This window comes from Paramisgurnus dabryanus, chromosome 17 (assembly GCF_030506205.2).
Source record: "Paramisgurnus dabryanus chromosome 17, PD_genome_1.1, whole genome shotgun sequence".
Taxonomy (NCBI): Eukaryota; Metazoa; Chordata; class Actinopteri; order Cypriniformes; family Cobitidae; genus Paramisgurnus; species Paramisgurnus dabryanus.
The window spans coordinates 11,864,932-11,885,219 of NC_133353.1; the positions used below are offsets into that span (position 1 = coordinate 11,864,932).

General features: G+C 39.1%; 1 protein-coding gene across 2 annotated transcripts in view; it reads left to right on the plus strand.

The window, feature by feature from the left end:
- The first annotated feature begins 12,766 nt into the window (after positions 1–12,766).
- The window catches only part of plekha1a (pleckstrin homology domain containing, family A (phosphoinositide binding specific) member 1a), a 35,377-nt gene continuing 27,855 nt past the window's right edge, over positions 12,767–20,288 (plus strand). For both annotated transcript variants that reach the window (XM_073812296.1, XM_073812295.1), the window contains exon 1: positions 12,767–12,874. The gene's annotated coding sequence lies outside the window, so the exon portion shown is untranslated. The remainder of the gene's footprint in view (positions 12,875–20,288) is intronic.

Below are 20,288 nucleotides of genomic sequence, written 5' to 3' on the forward strand. Positions count from 1 at the left end.
GCCGTTGGCTGCCTTTAGCTTTAACCAGTTACAAGACTGTAATTCTTTTCCCAAAATTGGCTGAAGATGTTTAACAAAAAATTGTTCAGTAATGGTGGTCACCATCGAACCGGTGTCTAGTAAACAAGCCACTGGTATCCCCCCCACTATCATTTCTACAACTGGACAATTCCCTATAAGCTTGTTACCATTACATCCTTCGCTGCCCAAAGACCCCCCATCCGATGCCTGGGCACTAGCAACGGAGGGTTCTAGTTTTCCGATTGGTCAACTGCAGACCTAGCTACTGAAGTAGCCTGACTCCAGTTTCTTGGCCCTTCCCTCCCATTCTGAGATGAGGCTGAAGTAACATTACAAAACCTAGCAATGTGGCCCGGCTTATTACAGCGAATGCAAATGGGTTTACCATCTGGTTGGTAGGGAAACTTAGTACTACGTGTGCGAACATCAACCCTCTTTGGGAGCACTGAAGTTTCTAACTGTTTCATAATAGTATCCAATTGGGTTTGCTGTTTACGAAGACACTCCTTTAATTCTGTTAATTCATGAACAGACTGTACTGATGCAACATTAGTATGCACCTCCCCAACATTTCCCTGATTACTATATGAATAAGCACGAGGTCTTTGACTTACAGTACATTCCCCTTCCTCAATCCACTGAATAGCTTCGGTACGCACATCTAAAAATGTAAGAGATGGGTCCATACGTACCCGCCGTTTTAATTCTCTTCTCAACATGCTATCCCTCACGTGTTCAATAAACTGATCTCTAAGAACAGAATCTGGGTTTGCAAAACATTTTGAGTCTCTCCTTTTAATCGCTTCAATAAGGGACATTAATGCATGAGAATACTCCCTCAGTGATTCCCCTCCATCTGTTTTCGTTGAAAAAACTGAGTTTGTAAACCTACATAAGACTTGAAAGACCCATATGTTTCCAATAAAATGGAAAAAATCTTTTCTGAAGTATCCCTTTCTGTGGGAGCCCTAAACTTAATCTCTGCCTTAGCCTCCCCATCCAACAAATCAAACACAAAAAAAGTTTGTTCGAGATCTGACATGTGACGTAAGGTCAGAGAATTACGCACCTCATCTATCCAGTCCTCTACCCCCAAAGGATCTTGTGATGCCTTTCCTGAGAAACGATGACACTTCCGCTCTCTTGGCACATACACATATCGTTCAGCAACCAATGGAAGGGAAGGCCTAGACACAGAAGTTGGTAAAGAATTAGTCTCAGGAGTAAGCCCAGATGCAGGACCCTCCAGTGGATCATCAGCTGGGACAGCCACCACCCTTCGAGTAGTTTTCTCCCTAAGCCTAGCATTTTCTACCTGCAACTGCTTTACCAATTCAGTTAACGTCTGTAGTTGTGATGCCATTTCCTCAGCCATATTTAAATAAAGAAAAAAAAAACACAACAAAAAGCAAAACCCAAACAAAAAACACAAAACAAAATGTATATATCAATATCTCTACTCAAAGGAAGAATCCAGAACTCCAGGAAGAAGTAATTCCCAGCTCACAGCAGAAGACACCATCAGCCTGCTCCAGACACCTGATGATAATCCAGATCTTCAACCACTGTTTTTCCCAGAACTTAAAAAAAAAAAAGGAACCGTGTACCACACCACTAAATCCGTTGTCGACTACGCCAAATGTTACCCAATAGACTTTTCGTCCAGATATTCAAAAGGGCACTATGCCTGCGTCAGGGGTTCAATTTAATGAACAATTACACAGTATAACAATACACGGTTTCTTTTATTAGAAAAATTTAAAACCGCAAATACACTGTTCACAATAGAAGTGTTTGACAATAAATCAACAGAACAAAGACTTAAACAAACATTACACAAAACACTCAAAATGGCTGCAACCGGAATAACGGGCCTAGTTATTGATGGCAAGTCTCTGAATACAATTTAGTCACTCTCAGCAGTGTTATTATAAATCACATCTATCAGAAATGCAACCCACTCTCAGTGCTCACAAGTAAATACACGCAGGTATTTATCACTACACACACACACCACCCTCTAGAGGCCGGAGTGATATAATACGCTGGCCCGTTAACCAGGCAGAGAAAAAAAACAAAGAAAGAAACAACCAAAACTACAATCACATCAAAATACAAAGTAAAAGAAAAGAAATACAATCAATCCAAACAGTTTAATACTGGGAAAAACAGTGGTCATTTCGTTACAAGCTGGCAAGTGAATTAGCTCTGTCAAACACAATTTCACATGATTAATATTGATACACAAGTTACTTTGTCACACAATTCCACATGATTAATACTAATGAACAAGTTACTCACAGTTACACATTTTCAAGTTATTAATACACTGCATTTAAAATATATTTTTATTATATAAACACTTCCATACAAAAATAATTATAAAAACATGGCAGCATTAAATTACCTTAGTTCCCATCCATTACATTGGAAAGGTAGCGTCGTAACAGTATTTTGCCGAAGCTTACAGCGTCTTGTTGTCACCTTCGTTATTTCCTCCGCTCTCGCTATTAACAAAAGTATCATATTACACACATCAACTGAATAGCGGAGTAAATTCTTACAGGCTCTTATTGGGTCACTCGCCAGCTCATCCAAACACACTTAACATCATGCATGCCACCTACCTAAAACATCGTCCAAGCCTCGCATGCAATAGGTTAGTAGAAAGAAAATGCACGATACAGTGCTTTTAGCCCAACAGCACCGTATCACCAACGCGCTGCTGCTTTACAGAGTCTATATCTGCACGTAAACAAACGCGCATTACATTACATTAACACATGTCATATACATAAGAGATAAAAACCTACCCAGACACACACAATGCACGACATCCAGGACAAATCGGTGGCATACACGATATTAGTCACCCCACAGAAGAACAGTTGTAAGAAGCGGTTGTTTGTAGCAGCACGCCAAACAGCCAGGTGCACACAATTGCTTTTATCATATGCAGGCGGAACTTACATAGAAAGGTCTATAATGACGTCACCCATCATACCAACCCACTACATTTGTACAGTATTTATATGAGATGGTGTATATGAACTAATGAGAGCTGGGCCCGTCCTTGAGCGGCCTCTCAAGGATGCGAGACTCTTGATAATATCAGAAGTCTTATGCAAAGTCCTTAAAAGATGCAGAATCACAGTTCTACAACTGTTCATTAACAGCAGGCCTGGTAACTCCAAACAACTTTTTTGAGGATTAAATTGAAAATATGAAACCATCATAATAAAAAATATAGCTGCAAGCAGCAATGGCGGGCCCTCGCACGTTTTTTTACCGCTACACGGTGCGTCCGAGAAAACAATGCACGGTGGGCAAGGGCATCAAGTGGGTAAATATCAGTGGGCTATTTAATGTTGTTACTGAGCCATTTGGGGACTGTAGGTAAAAGAAACCCCACATTTTAGACAAACGGGGGCGCTAGTGAGCCACTAAAGAGACACGCCTTTGTCTGACCTATTTGTCCACTCTGAACAGCCGACAACTCTGATGTTTGTGCCGACTTTTAGGTTAACCTAAGCACGCCAAGAGTCCTAAATATGCCTGAAATAAATGTAAAGTTTGGGGCGTTGCCATGGGAACAGCGTTCGAGATATCAAAAATCCCTTCGCAATTTATCATCTACTATGTCTCGGCATCATGTTGACCGCTTTTGGTGTCAATCGCATGAATATCCTAGAAGGAGTATTTAAAGGAACATCGGCGTCAACTGAAAGGCTTAAATATGCCTTTAAAATGAAAGTAAAATCTGACGCGTTGCCATGGGAACAGCGTTTGAGATATCAAAAATCCCTTCGCAATTTATCAACTACAATGTCTCAGCATTATGTTGACAACTTCTGGAGTCAATCACATTATTTCCTCAGGAGGAGTATTTAAAAATTTACCGCATGCAGCTGTAAGGTTTAAATATGCCTTAAAAATGAAAGTAAAGTTTGACAGGTTGTCATGGGAACAGCGTTTGAAATATCAAGAATCCCTTCGCAATTTATCATCTACAATATCTCGGCTTCATGTTGACCACTTTTGGTGTCAATCGCATGAATATTCTAGAAGGAGTATATAAAAGTTCACTGCATGCAACTGTACGGCTTAAATATGCCTTTAAAATGAAAGTAAAGTTTGACACGTTGCCATGGGAATAGCGTTCGAGATATCAAAAATCCCTTCGCAATTTATCATCTACAATGTCTCGGCATCATGTTGACCACTTCTGGTGTTAATCGCATGAATATCCTAGAAGGAGTATATTAAAGGAACATCGGCGTCAACTAAAAAGCTTAAATATGCCTTTAAAATGAAAGTAAAGTTTGACGCGTTGCCATGGGAACAGCGTTTGAGATATCAAAAATCCCTTCGCAATTTATCATCTACAATCTCTCGGCTTCATGTTCACCACTTTTGGTGTCAATTGCATGATTTTTCTAGAAGGAGTATTTAAAAGAACATAGCATGGAATTGTCAAAAAAAATCCAGCTTTGTGACTGATACACTTCCTGGCGCCTGGTGGTGGCGCTATACCCGGGAGTCACAAAAGGCACATCGATGCGATCGGAATCTTCAGACGAACAAACACCCTGCATGGCATCACAATAAGATATTTTTTGCCTTAGAAATTAGACACTTCCTGTTTCTCTAAATTCGCCATAAATTTGTCGCCTCGCCATGGCAGAACCGTTCGAGATATCAAAAATCCCTTCGCAATTTAGCAAGTACAATGTCTCGACATCATGATCACCACGTTTGGTGTCAATCCCATGAATCCACTAGGAGGAGTATTTAAAAGTTCAACGAATGCATTTTTTAAACAATCCAAAATAGCCGACTTCCTGTTGGGCGGAGCTTAAATGTTAGAGGGCGAAAGTTGTTCGGGTCGATGAGATCTATATGCGTACCAACTCTCGTACATGTGCGTAAATTTTTGCCCGATCTGTGCATCAATGTTTTTTTTTGCATTACAGGGGGCGCTATAGAGCCCCCGTGCCACGCCCGTGTTCCAGCCTTTGGATTTCTGCGATGACGGACGACTCTGACGTCTGTGCCAATTTTCAAGAGTTTTCGAGTATGTTAAGGCCCCCAAAAAGTCCAAAAGTGTTAAAAAAAATAAAAAAAAAAATAAAAATAAAAATAAATATAGCTGCAAGCAGCAATGGCGGGCCCTCGCACGATTTTTTACCGCTACACGGTGCGTCCGAGAAAACGATGCACGGTGGGCAAGGGCATCAAGTGGGTAAATATCAGTGGGCTATTTAATGTTGTTACTGACCCATTTGGGGACTGTAGGTAAAAGAAACCCCACATTTTAGACAAACGGGGGCACTAGTGAGCCACTTAAGAGACACGCCTATGTCTGACCTTTTTGTGCACACTTAACAGCCGACAACTCTGATGTGTGTGCCAACTTTAAGGTTAATAATATAGCTGCAAGCAGCAATGGCGGGCCCTCGCACGTTTTTTTACCGCTACACGGTGCGTCCGAGAAAACGATGCACGGTGGGCAAGGGCATCAAGTGGGTAATATCATTGGGCTATTTAATGTTGTTACTGACCCATTTGGGGACTGTAGGTAAAAGAAACCCCACATGTTAGACAAACGGGGGCGCTAGTGAGCCACTTAAGAGACACGCCTATGTGTGACCTGTTTGTGCACACTTAACAGCCGACAACTCTGATGTGTGTGCCGACTTTTAGGTTAATCTAAGCACGCCAAGAGTCCTAAATATGCCTGAAATAAATGTAAAGTTTGGGGCGTTGCCATGGGAACTGCGTTCGAGATATCAAAAATGCCTTCGCAATTTATCATCTACTATGTCTCGGCATCATGTTGACCACTTCTGGTGTCAATCTCATGAATATTCTAGAAGGAGTATTTAAAAGAACATCGGTGTGAACTTAAAGGCTTAAATAAGCCTTTAAAATGAAAGTAAAGTTTGACACGTTGCCATGGGAACAGCGTTCGAGATATCAAAAATCCCTTCGCAATTTATCATCTACTATGTCTCGGCATCATGTTGACCACTTCTGGCATCAATCGCATAATTATTCTAGAAGGAGTATTTAAAAGAACATCGGCGTCAACTGAAAGGCTTAAATAAGCCTTTAAAATGAAAGTAAAGTTTTGGGCGTTGCCATGGGAACAGCGTTCGAGATATCAAAAATCCCTTCGCAATTTATCATCTACTATGTCTCGGCATCATGTTGACCACTTCTGGTGTCAATCTCATGAATATTCTAGAAGGGTATTTAAAAGAACATCGGTGTGAACTTAAAGGCTTAAATAAGCCTTTAAAATGAAAGTAAAGTTTGACACGTTGCCATGGGAACAGCGTTTGACATATCAAAAATCCCTTCGCAATTTATCATCTACAATGTCTCGGCATCATGTAGACCACTTCTGGAGTCAATCGCATGAATATTCTAGAAGGAGTATTTAAAAGAACATCGGCGTCAACTAAAAGGCTTAAATATGCCTTTAAAATGAAAGTAAAGTTTGATGCGTTGCCATGGGAACAGCGTTTGAGATATCAAAAATCCCTTCGCAATTTATCATCTGCAATCTCTCGGCTTCATGTTGACCACTTTTGGTGTCAATTGCATGATTTTTCTAGAAGGAGTATTTAAAAGAACATAGCATAGAACTGTCAAAAAAAATCCAGCTTTGTGACTGACGCACTTCCTGGCGCCTGGTGGTGGCGCTATACCCGGGAGTCACAATAGGCACATCATTGCGATCGTAATCCTCAGACGAACAAACACACCGCGTGTCATCACAATAAGACATTTTTTGCCTTAGATATTAGACACTTCCTGTTTCTCTGAATTCGCCATAAATTCGTCATCTCGCCATGGCAGAACCGTTCGAGATATCAAAAATCCCTTCGCAATTTAGCAAGTACAATGTCTCGGCATCATGATCACCACGTTTGGTGTCAATCCCATGAATCCACTAGGAGGAGTATTTAAAAGTTCAATGCATGCATTTTTTAAACAAACCAAAATAGCCGACTTCCTGTTGGGCGGAGCTTAAATGTTAGAGGGCGAAAGTTGTTCGGGTCGATGAGATCTATATGCGTACCAACTCTCGTACATGTGCGCACATTTTTGCCCGATCGGTGCATCAATGTTTTTTTTTGCATTACAGGGGGCGCTACAGAGCTCCCTTGCCACGCCCATATTCCAGCCTTTGCATGAGCCTAGTGGCACGTGACTTTGACATCTGTGCCAAATTTCCGTTGTTTTCGAGCATGTTAAGGCACCCAAAGTGCACGCCAAGAGCTTAAATATGCCTGAAAATGAAAGTAAAGTTTGACGTGTTGCCATGGGAACAGCGTTAGAGATATCAAAAATCCCTTCGCAATTTATCATCTACAATGTCTCAGCATCATGTTGACCACTTTTGGTGTCAATTGCATGAAAATCCTAGGAGGAGTATTTAAAAGTTCACCACATGCAACTGTCAAGAAATCCACCTTTTGTGACTGCCACACTTCCTGGTGCCTGTTGGTGGCGCTATACCCGAGACTCAAAATAGGCACATCAATGCGATCGGAATCCTTGGCCGAACATACACACTGCTTTTCATCCCAATAAGACATTTTTTGCTTTAGATATTAGACACTTCCTGTTTCATTGAATTCGCCATTAATTTGTCGCCTCGCCATGGCAACACCGTTTGAGATATCAAAAATCCCTTCGCAATTTAGCAAGTCCAATGTCTCAGCATCATGTTCACCACGTTTGGTGTCAATCGTATGAATTCCCTAGGAGAAGTATTTAAAAGTTCATGACTGACATACTTTCTGGCGCCTGGTGGTGGCGCTATACCCGGGAGTCACAATAGGCACATCGATGCGATCAGAATCTTCAGACGAACAAACTACCCGCATGGCATCACAATAAGATATTTTTTGCCTTAGATATTAAACACTTCCTGTTTCACTGATTTCGCCACAACTTTGTCGCCTCGCCATGGCAGAACCGTTCGAGATATCAAAAATCCCTTCGCAATTTAGCAAGTACAATGTCTCGACATCATGATCACCACGTTTGGTGTCATTCGCACGAATCCCCTAGGAGGAGTATTTAAAAGTTCAATGCATGCATTTTTTAAACAGTCCAAAATAGCCGACTTCCTGTTGGGCGGAGCTTAAATGTTAGAGGGCGAAAGTTGTTCGGGTCGATGAGATCTATAAGCGTACCAACTCCCGTACATGTGCGTACATTTTTGCCCGATCTGTGCATCAATGTTTTTTCTTGCATTACAGGGGGCGCTATAGAGCCCCCGTGCCACGCCCGTGTTCCAGCCTTTGGATTTCTGCGATGACAAGCGACTCTGACGTCTGTGCCAAATTTCAAGAGTTTTCGAGTATGTTAAGGCTCCCAAAAAGTCCAAAAGTGTTAAAAAAAATAAAAAAAAAAAAAATAAAAAAAAAAAAAAAAAAAATAATAAATTCGAGCAAAAACAATAGGGCTTCGCACCTTTCGGTGCAGGCCATTCTGGCCTGCTCCTCGGTGCTCGAGCCCTAAATATTGCACTCAAGTAAAAGTAAAGTTACTTTAATAATATTTTACTTAAGTAAAAGTAAAATTACTGGTTTAAAAATCTACTCAAGTAGTAGTAGTATTTTTCAGGAGGCCTTATTTATATTATTATTAGCCAAAACTGTCAAACTGCATATTGGTTCATTTCAAATGCCTGTTTAGTTCAAGAAGGACATATTATCTCAAAGGAAGATCTTTAGGGCCACTGATCCAAATCAAAGGGAAGTCCTCAAACAAAAGTGCAAACTGTGACCTTCTTGGCAGGTTCACACAGATAATGGCTGCAAGATTATGCAGAACAATCCCATTGTTAACAAGTAAAAGTTATTGATCTCAGAAACAGAGTTTGGTGTAAATGATTTCTAGATATTAAGAATATAATTATTTTGTTTTTATTAGACATGCATTAAATTATAATTGTGAATTGAGTGAAAAGTTGTTTTTGTTTTTAGTGGCTCTTATTGTTGTGGCAGTTTATATCATTTTTATTTTAAACAACGCTAAAGCTATGCTTAAATGGCTAAACTATTATATGGTCGATGCACTGTAAAAAAAATCTTTGCTGGCTTTTTTATAGTGTGCCGATTGTGTAAACGAGAATTTATATTTTATTGTCCATGTACTTAAAGCAACATCTTGTATTTTTTCGAACTTAAAACAATGTCTCTAAAATTATTTCAATGGTAGAACAACCCTTAACTGGACCAATTCTACTGCTGCTACAACTTTTTAGCTTCCAGCTACAACCACACTTTGAAATGGTTTCCAAATTACTTTCTGCATTCACCGGTTCTGTCAACAAATTCACGTGCGTTGCCCTGTCCACAGACGCTATACAACAACAGCATTTACAAAACTGATAACAAACAATTGCGCTTTTCATCCACAAGGGAGAGCCATAAGCCAGTCTTACATAGTGGTGCTTTAACTGTGCGGTCACACCAGACGCGGAAGAGGCAGCAAAAATGCGCTATTTGTGCGTATTTGGATGCTTGAACATTTTGAGTTTACTCGCTTCATTCGCATATGAAATTCTATTCATTCAAGACATTCAAGTGTAAATTCGCGTCATGGAAGGGGCTTAAATAGCTCAAATTTAGTAAACTTACCAGATTGTTCAACCTCCTCACTCTTTTTCTTTCAAACAAGATCCTTTTAATTCCTGGAAAAGTACAAAGATGTCTCGTACAGCGATGATGATTGTCCTCCATTGTTTTTTTGTTTTTCTGCCTCCGCTAGCTTCCTGTAATCACGTCACAAGCTCCCGATTGGTTAACATGGTGCGAAAATCTGCCAAAGTTTACATTTTTTAACTCAATTCGAATTAAATTTAAATTTGATATTTTTTGTTTAAAAACTAGACTTATTTTCTTAGATTATTTTACTCATCAAGAAAATGCATCTTGATTTTTTGATATTTGTACTAAAAACAAGACAAAAATACTAAGTAAGAAAATCATCTTTTGCAGTGCATATCTTGTATCGTTGCTTGTATGGCTCTCTTGCATCTGCAGGTGACTTGTTATACATATAGGTCGCAGACGTTGTGTACGCTGGCGGGCAGACGTGCACCATAATGTACGTTGTAGCTTTGCGCATGGCTCGTCATCCTCGGAAAACTTTCCTTCTTCTCGTTTCATTGGAGGGTGTAGTTTGAGTGATGTTACAGATACTGCCACCTGCTTTACCGTAGGTGAATGTAGCAAAACATCATATACTGTACAGCCAAGGGATTTTTTTATATATACACTAAAAATATGGGATTAATATAGGAAATTATTTAAACGGGGTGATGGCGGGAAGGAATAGTAGAATACAACACGAGAGAATCCCGGCAAAACGGGAGGGTTGACAGATATGGTAAATCACTCGTGCTTGCCGCTTCTTCCGCCTCTAGTGTGAATGTACCATAAGATTTAAAGGAACAGTATGTAGGATTGTGGCCAAAACTGGTATTGCAATCACAAAACTTGTGGCTAAAACTGGTACTGCAATCACACAACTGGTGGCCAATACCGAAAATGACAACATAAACATCAGTTGAGGGCTGCAACTCCAATGTTTAAATGACAATATCCTGGCTGTTGTCAGTGATATAAGTATTTGAAATGAAAATGATTTCTTAATGTCTAGTGACATATCAGGGCCATTATATAATTAATTGTATAAATTTCTTACATACTGTTCCTTTAAAGAGCATCAATTTTCAGATTCACAATTTTACATTTCCTTTGGTGTGTAAGTGAGTATTAGATGTTAATGAAATGCAAAAAGTAAAAATCCCAAAGTAAACGATGACGCAAGTTTCATTTTCAAAGTAAATCTTTTTTCTTGAACTACAACAAACACACAGATTGTAGGCAACAGTTTACTTCCTGGGATGGTTGATGTGGACACGACAGACATTATCACAATTTCACTCGCTTCTCACATACAGCCTGTAGTGGTCTATGTTTTCATAATTAAAAAAAAATTACTAAACCATGATTCAAACACATTCCACAATCACAAATGCAGACATGGATTTCATGTTTTGCTAATCCTTACCAATCTGTTATGTCCTGCTCAAGACATGCTGCCATGGCAAAGTTTATTAATCTGTCATGAATCTCTAGGTAGGAGAGAGTGAGAACCCAGATGCAGGATCAGATGAACACACTTTATTTATAACAAAAAAACAACAAAACAAAGACCCATGAGGGGGTAAAACAAGGCAAAGACTAAGACAGATATAAACTAGACTTACACTAAACTAGGACTGGAACAGGACTAAGACTACAAAACAATAAACTTGAACAATAGACTTGACAACTAACTAGACTTATGAACAGGTACTGCAATGGCATTTATGTTTATTTATGTTCTGTTTAATGATTTAATGCTGCTCACTTGTGCCAGTTGCACAACAACTGTTATGTTATAAAATTATTTGCCACCTGTGTTAATGTTAAAAGGGTGATTTGGTTTTGGAAAGAAAGTATTTCTGCCGATTGTTTTCCATATTATCTTTCACTAGACTATTTCTGTGTTGTGGACTAAATCAATGTGATGATTATTATTAGGGATGATAAACTGAAAAATCTTTCACAATTACTGCAAACTTTACTAACAGCAACCACAAGGGGGTATCGTTTTATTCTACTGTTACTAGCAGTAGACTGTTGATGACCCTAGAAGTTAACAAAGAACTCTAAAAAAAAGTCTATATCTGACATACTCGTGTTGCAATATCTGAAACATAGTCATTTATCTACTCCTAGAAGTAAAGAAGACAGATCACATAATGTTTCTGGTGGTCGCATAGGATACAGCAGGGAAGACCTGCAACTCACAATGATGAATATACTAAGGTTAATAATCTAATCAACTTAAAAATTATAATAATAATAATAAATAGAGAGAACACACTTTCTACTGTATCATTTTTGTTTATGCCAAATTCCATGCATCTAATCAAACTGCAAATTCACACAAACTGGGCTATTCAGATGCCGACATGGACAGCATGCCTTCATCTTTAAAGGGATAGTTCACCAAAAATGAAAATTCTGTCATTTACTCACCCTCATGTTGTTACAAACCTGTACACATTTCTTTGTTCTGAGGAATACAAATGAAGATATTTTGAGAAATGTTTGTAACCAACCCGTTGTGGATGCCATTTACTTCCATAGTAATCTATTTTCCTACTATGGAAGTGAATGGGGTCCACGAACGGTTTGGTTTCAAACTATCCCTTTAAAACTGCATGAACTCTCTGAGTAAGTAAACTGGTGTTAAACTGGTGATTTCTAACGCTTTTCCAAACAATTAAAGATCTGGGCTCGATAAAAATACAATAAAATCAACATGCACAGAAAAAAAGAGAAACGCAAGAGAATAAATAATTTTTTTCTTAAATAATAAAATATAAAACAAACACAAACATGGAAAACATTCATAACTCAAATATGTATTGCACCATAATAGAATAAGAGAAACAAAAAGTGAAATAAATAGATTTAATAAATAGAAATGGAAGCATAGTCTATAAAATACGAATCAAGCCTTTAAACTTTCATAAAGCAACAATAAAAATATACATTTTCTATTGTCACACCACAATAAGGGATGAAATTACAGATTTAATGGAACGCGCAATGGAGATTTTAGGGAGCGCAAACAGGCGCGTGTATTAAACCTGACGCAGTGACGTGTACAGCCACTTCCGGTTCTGCAGGAAAAACACTCGTGAAGTTTGTGAACGGGGGAACGAACACGAGATGGGCTGAACCGAACCACTTCAGCGATATTAAACCAAGTGAGTAATAATATAAATGTATTTTATAATAAATCAGTTTATGGCGTGGTGGTTTTATGAACAGAGAGTTGATTAAAGGTTAAACGCGGATCCTGCAGTGGATTAAAGGCAGGATTATACGGAGACGGGGCGAGGTTGGGCTTTTCCGCGGTGTTCCTTGACAGACGCTGGTATTAGTTCATCCATGACACACAACATTAATGCTACGAATTCAATATTAGATCTGTATAAGCACGAGATTATAAGACATATTGATCGTTATAGATTCAGATTGCGAAAATCACAGTAATATTACAGCTGTGATTGTTGCTCCACATAATAATTGAAAATATCGGAGCATACGGCGACTTTCACCTAAATCGAGCCCATAGAGAGTTGTAATATCTTGTGTGTTGATATTCATATAATGATTTGTAATTATCTATACGTCCAGAACTCTAGATAAAACCTTAAAACACCTGAGGTTCACATGAAGAGCTGCTCATGTAAAGCCTTGTGAAAGTGACGATGTCTGGAGTCCGTATGGCAGTCAGATCATAGGAAGATAGGGTGGTAAAGAACAGATTTGGTCTGGTAACTATACGGTTAACCCTAACCTAACCCCCAAAGGGTCTGATCCCTGAACATCACCATACCTTTGGTCAAGAGCACACTCTTGCAATACAGTAAGCAAGCAACTGCTAGAAAGTTATGACATTAGACAGACGTTGTGTTGAAAATTGAAATCATAGTCTTTTACTCATGTCCATTAAATAAAATTGTGCCCACCACCAAAATCTGAGAGACCGAATAGAGAAACCACTGTACACCTGTCCTTAAATGTATTAAAACATTAGAGAAGGTCATTGTGTTTGCAGTGTTGTGTGACAGAAGGTCCATGTTGTGTTTGAAGACATCTGTTTGTTTATGTGTTTGTATACAGGCATGATGATGAGGTTGGTTGACAGATATTTAGCTTCAGTTTGCAGGCTTGTTGTATTGCCTATGAAAAGTCATGTTATTTTGAAGATATAAAATGCTTTACATACTTTTCAATTAACTTTGTGAATACACAGTGCTGTCCTGTTGTGAAATGAGTATTCTTCAAGGTTTTTACCCTAATTCATTGTAGTTAATTGTTTTTCTGGTGGAATTTATAATGTTTATAGTAATATATTTACCGGTACTTTATACTATATAGGGCTGTTCAAAAAATCGACTGCGATTATCATGCGCGTGTCATCAGTAAAGCCGGTTCCGTGATTAGAAGTAAATCGCCATCAGCTGCTTTCAGATGGAGCGGCATTTATTACACAGACCCGTAGTTCACCGAGAAGCTAGGCAAAATCGCATAGATAATCGGAATCGATTTTCCTTGATTATGAACCGATTTTGCCTAGCTTCTCGGTGAACTACGGGTCTGTGCAATAAATGCCGCTCCATCTGAAAGCAGCTGATGGCGATTTAATACTAATCACCGAACCGGCTTTACTGATGACACGCGCATGATAATCGCAGTCGATTTTTTGCACAGCCCTAATTAGGGATGCTCCGATCAGGATTTTTGCAGCCGATACCGATCACCGATTTGTAATCTTCGTGATCGGCCGATACCGATTTTTTTTTTTTAAAGCTGATATGCAAGTTCTTTGATGACTGTAACTGTTACATTTTTTCTAGATAAAATAATACCACGGATGTTGCCTTTGTTATATTACTTGCAGTAATTAGGTATATTATTGTTTTTAGTGCTGCCACTAACGACTAATTTTCTAACGACTAATCTTTCGACTAGTCGACTATTCTAAACGACTAATTTAAAAAAACTCAAGTGTTTGTTATTTCATTGTCCATTTTATTTTGAACTCACCGGTGTCATAAACAATATGAATAACTTAAATGTTACCAAATAAAAAATTACAATGTAAACAATATAAATAATAATAAAAACTTCCAGTGCAAAGTAGATGCATAACAGAAATATGAAATGTTTCACTTCTACTCTTTGATCTTATATTGCATTTTAACACAACTGAATGCTATTTTACATATTATCTGTTCTGTTGTAGCCTATAAAATAGTGCCTAAACATGACCCATCACCTTGTTTTATCCAACCAGCTGTTCCTTTAACTGCTGCTAAAATCCTGATTTAGATATGCAAAAATCACCATACATTTACATTGTAGCTTTACTGCTGTTGCTCTTCTCATAATTGTTGTTGTGTTTTGAGCCATTTCTTGATTTTAAATGCGAGTGATATAGCGCAGACAATTCGGTGCAAATTCAGAAATATAAGAGAATACACTGTTGTTGTTACATAGACTACAGAACACGGCATACAGCATCATAGGGAGGGAGAAAGCTCTCACACAGACTCACACTATTGCTAATCTTTCTTGAAGTCATGTTAACTCGATCAGTCGTCTTTGTCAGAGACATCTGTGAATGTTGACGTTTACGCAAAAAAGAAAGTTACATTAAAAACACTGCCACCTTTTCACTGTCACGTAAGAGAGAGGCGCGCGCTGTTGAGGCGCTGCAAGCAACATGAGAGAGAGAGAGAGAGAGAGAGAGAGAGAGAGAGAGAGAGAGAGAGAGAGAGACGCGCTGAACACTCGCAACAATGAATTGAGCCGTTTAAAATAGTAAAATAAAAATGTAAATGGGAATCATGAAAAATCTATTTGTTGCGTCCAGTGTTGATTCCGTGGCGGAATCACGAGCAAACACTGATAGCCTTTAACATCCAAATACAGAGTCATTGTACTTCTCAAAAAAGTTAATAAAACAGTACTGACTAGCTCGCCGTTTCATTAATAATCATATAACAGTTACTTACGTTGTCCTATTCTCTGTGGGTGTATCGTCAATAACTCCCGAGTGTTTTCGTTTGAGATGCTCGTGCATTGTCGTTGTGCTCCCGTGATAAGCCGGCGACGTTTGGCACGGTGTAACAGACCACTCTTTTATCACAACTTGGCTTAAAATACTTTCATACTTCAGAAGCTTTCCGACTCATAATTCCATAGACTCACCTGCCACCGCCAATTTTTCAAAATTAAAGCAGTGAAAGCAGGGGGAGAGGGAAGAAAGATGATAGCGTAGCAGATTAACCAGCAGGGCGCGCACAGCGCACAGACTGGTGTGGAGGTGAATTACATTGAGCCATTTGAGACAGGAGACAGAATTACAGTGGGCCGTTTGAGACGGAAAAAAATAAATATGCGACTCCTCGACTAAAAATATTGCCGTCGACAAATTTTCATTGTCGATTACGTCGACTATTCGCGGCAGCACTAATTGTTTTAATAGAGACTCAAATAAATAAGCACAACAAATATTTATTCTGCAAAGAGAAACTTAATATGGCTTTAAAAAGGCTTATGTCTCCTAAAAGTACTGAAAATAAAACACTTCACAGTCTTTACTGTATTAATTAAATATACACGCATTCGTATGAAGTATAAAAGTTCTTTAGTCAAGAGCAGAGAGTGATTTTATTGAGAGTTGAACTAGGTTACTGCAGCTTTAAGACGTGAGAGGGAGAGATCGCTCAGTTCACGTGCACTGATGACAGGCTGCTGTGTGTGGGCGGCGGCTGAACGCAGACAAGCAGCTGTGAGGAAAATAAGAGTTTAAACGCTCAAAACTTTAAAACGCATGCAAATAATAAACTTTTGGGATGAGGATGCAATTATCCGTGATAGATATGTGTTGTATACGCTGTTTGATGGGGATGTGAAGACGCTTCGCGCTGTTGACCGGAGCGCGTCCTCATAGAAAGTACGCATATCTCTGTAAAGGCAAAGAGAGACATACAACCCTGCACGTCGCACATGAGCAACGGGTTGTAAAAATGCTCACGCTACGTAAAAAATGTCTTTAATTGCAGCCGCATTCAGGATCATTTTGATGACAAAGTAAACAGAAAGATCGCTTTATGAGATCGGCAGATTTAGCGAGCACCGATCGAGTCATTTAATGCCGTTATCGGCCGATACCGATCGGCGGCCGATCGATCGGAGCATCCCTAGCCCTAATACTATATATTGAAAATACGGTCAGTCTTGGGGGCTATTAACACCTGGTCCCGTCATGCGTTTTCTCTGATAGGATAGCCATCTGATCATAGAAAGACCAGGTGTAAATGTCCTCCGAGACAAATCTAAATCCGATCACTCAAACCACTTCAGGAGGTGGTCTGGGACGCATTTCAGATGAAACTGGATAAGTGTAAATACATCTGGTTGATGAAACCACATATGTCAGCACCTAACTCCTCCCAAATGTAACCACACCACCCGAAAGTTAGCCAGCAAAGACGCAAACAAAACAAAGACGACACGCTTGCTGCTTTATGGAGCGAAAACGGCGGGTAAAAAGCTTTCTTGAACTAATAACAGAGACCAACTCGAATGACATTAAACAAAGAAATAAAACTTTGATAGAGAGTTTTGTGAAAGCTTTTCCCCATCATGGACCTGTACGTTAAAGGTGCAGTGTTTTTAGAAGGATTTCTTGACAGAAATGCAACATAATATACTAAACTACATTATCAGGGGTGAATAAAGACTTTTCATTATAAACCGTTATGTGTTTATTATCTTAGAATGAGACATTTGTATCTACATACACTGTGGGGTCCCCTTACGTGGAAGTCGCCATTTTGTGCCGCCATGTTTCTACAAAAGCCCTTAACGGACAAACTTTTTTACTAAATTGTCTCCAATGATGAGATGTTTGTACCGTGGAGGCTACCATAGCATCTCTATGTGTTTGAAAAGCGAGAGGTGAGCAGTGGACTGAGCCGTTTGTTGCAATTCGCAACCTCACCACTAAATGGCCCTAAAATGTACACACTGCACCTTTAAATCACCGCACCGTCACTCTCCTGCTGCTCTGTACTGTGGGCTCCAGTTCATGCCGAGCAAGGAGATGCGCGTCCTCTGCCCAATAAAAAGTGCAACATACAGTAAGTGCTGCCTTTTGTTGCATAATCGTCGTTATAAATTTAAGGCGAGGTAATGAATAGTGTTTTTTTTTCATTTTGCGCAGGAGTAAAAGATCAGATTCATATCCATTTTGCCAAGACGCATTTATGTGGCCAAATGTGAATGGAACAGTTTGAACAAATCAGATAGCTATCCGGTAAGAGAAAACACATAAAGTGACCAGTAGGGGTGTGCAAAAAAATCGATTCACATTTGAATCGCGATTCAAGCTTTGCCGATTCTGAATCGATTCATAGAATACCAAAAATCGATTCATACATTTTTTTTGTAATGCCGTTTTACTATTGTCCTGAAATGAGTTTATCTCAGTATTCCCATAGATGACGCCGCGTCGTATTCAGTCTGACGCCTGCACACTCTTGTCACAGTGTTTCCCACACATTAACTTTACTTGGGTGCTGTGCTTATAGTTATATTAACAAGTGCCCAAGTATTTCTGGCGTCAAATTTTGTCTTTTTTGTTTTTCTGTGATGATGACACTCTTTAATAATGACATTTTGTGTGCGACATGATGAGCTCGGTGTCCGTTCACGTGCTCTCTGTTTCGCAATGAATTGGGATGCGACGCGAACAAGCTCATTTCACATTGTATCCTTCATGTTTCTGAACTTGAGCAGAGTTTTACCATTAGAGGACTTCACGGAGCACCCGCGGACCTTATGGTTCCGGGTTTGTATTTGAAATGGTCAGTCAGGTCCGGGTCAGTCAAAGTTAAATTACTTCGGGTCCCGAGTCTGATTAGTGAGTAAAACCCGAGTCGATCGGAGAATGACCGTGAGCGCTACCGTGCTAAAGCTCGCGTGCAGTTTCAGCGTGCCTACGGTTTCTATGGCGATAAAAACAGGCTCTTTTCTAACATTATTAATAAACCATATCTTTTCCAAAATCTATTGCACTGAACGAGCAAAGCTCAAGCTGACTCAAGATTTACAAAACGCAAAGCTGTAATGTAAAGTCCCCTGTCACTGGGACAGCAAGTAGACTTTTGAATCTGAAATAATGAGTGGATTTAGCTTTTTTTAATTGGCAAGAGAGAAATAGAGAGGCACTTTCCTTGCTTCTGCTCTATCTAATAGAAATAATAACCATTATAACACCAGTCACATTTATAATCTATAGACCTGCACTGTCTATCATTCATATACTATATTATTGTATTTAATAGAGTTTGATAAAAGGGGTCATCTAATTGCTTCATATCAGTTTTTATTTTTGCATAAAGACATAAAGTAATATCAAACTACATTTAATTTGTTGTGTTTCTTTTCTTTAAAATTGTATATCTCCTACAATCAGTCACACAGGAAGAAGTAAATTTACATACTGTGAATCGTTTTTTAAAATCAAGAATCGTTTTTGAATCGAAAATCGATTTTGAATCGAATCTTGAGCCTAAGAATCGGAATCGGATCGAATCGTGAAATTTCCTGAATCGTGCACCCCTAGTGACCAGGTGTAAAAAGGCCCTTATATTAAAGAGAGAACGTATTGTTTGTACTATATAAATTTTACACATGTTGGTATTTTTTGTGTATGTTAAGGTTATTATGAATAAGGCTTGTCGCGATAGTCGGTAAAAAGTAGAGCTGGGGTAAACGACTATTTATTAAACGATTAATCTGTCGACTAGTTTTCCGATTAGTCATAATCTAACGACTAATTGGACGATTAATCTAATGATTAGTTTCTGTTGCTTGATTAATAAAAACCATAATGTATTAGGGATGGCGAAAAATTTTCTTGACCGGCCACCGAGCCTCATCAGCCGGTTGAATCCGGTTAACCGATAGGCCTATTAGTTTAAAATATGCTATGCTATTTAAAATAACAGCCATTTCGAGCCGCGCCTGCAATTTCGCAACTCGCATCTGTCTGCGCTCTGCCTCCGGCTCACACACACACACAGACCTCACAACACTTTTTACACCCTACAGCGCGAAACATAAGTCCCGCAAACACGGCGCTGTGTTTAGTTTCGAAATAGTTTAGGTACTAGGTGATCGCGTTGAACTTGAAAATAAAGGCGTTTGTGAAGCTCATTTGAAAATTGCCACGGCTCATTTAAGAAAATGACAGCTCAGAAGAGACTGCGCTTTAGTTTGGGGTAGTAATAATAAAGACATAGGATGATCATCATCACCTTTTCTGTTACCACTGAAATATAGATGTAATGTATTTCCAAATCTAAACCCATCTTATGCGGAATGTTGCCTAATAGACTGCAACACGATAAAACCAATGGATTAAACGGGCACCTTCAGAATGTGTAAAAGACGCACCGGCCAAAGCAGGTCTCGCACTGTGTTTGTTCTAGAACAAATGCAGCAAAGATATTTAATGCTTGTATGAGGCATATAGGCCAACGCTGAGTTTTATTTATTTATGATGAGGTGCGTTCTAATTAACAATGCAATGCAAGT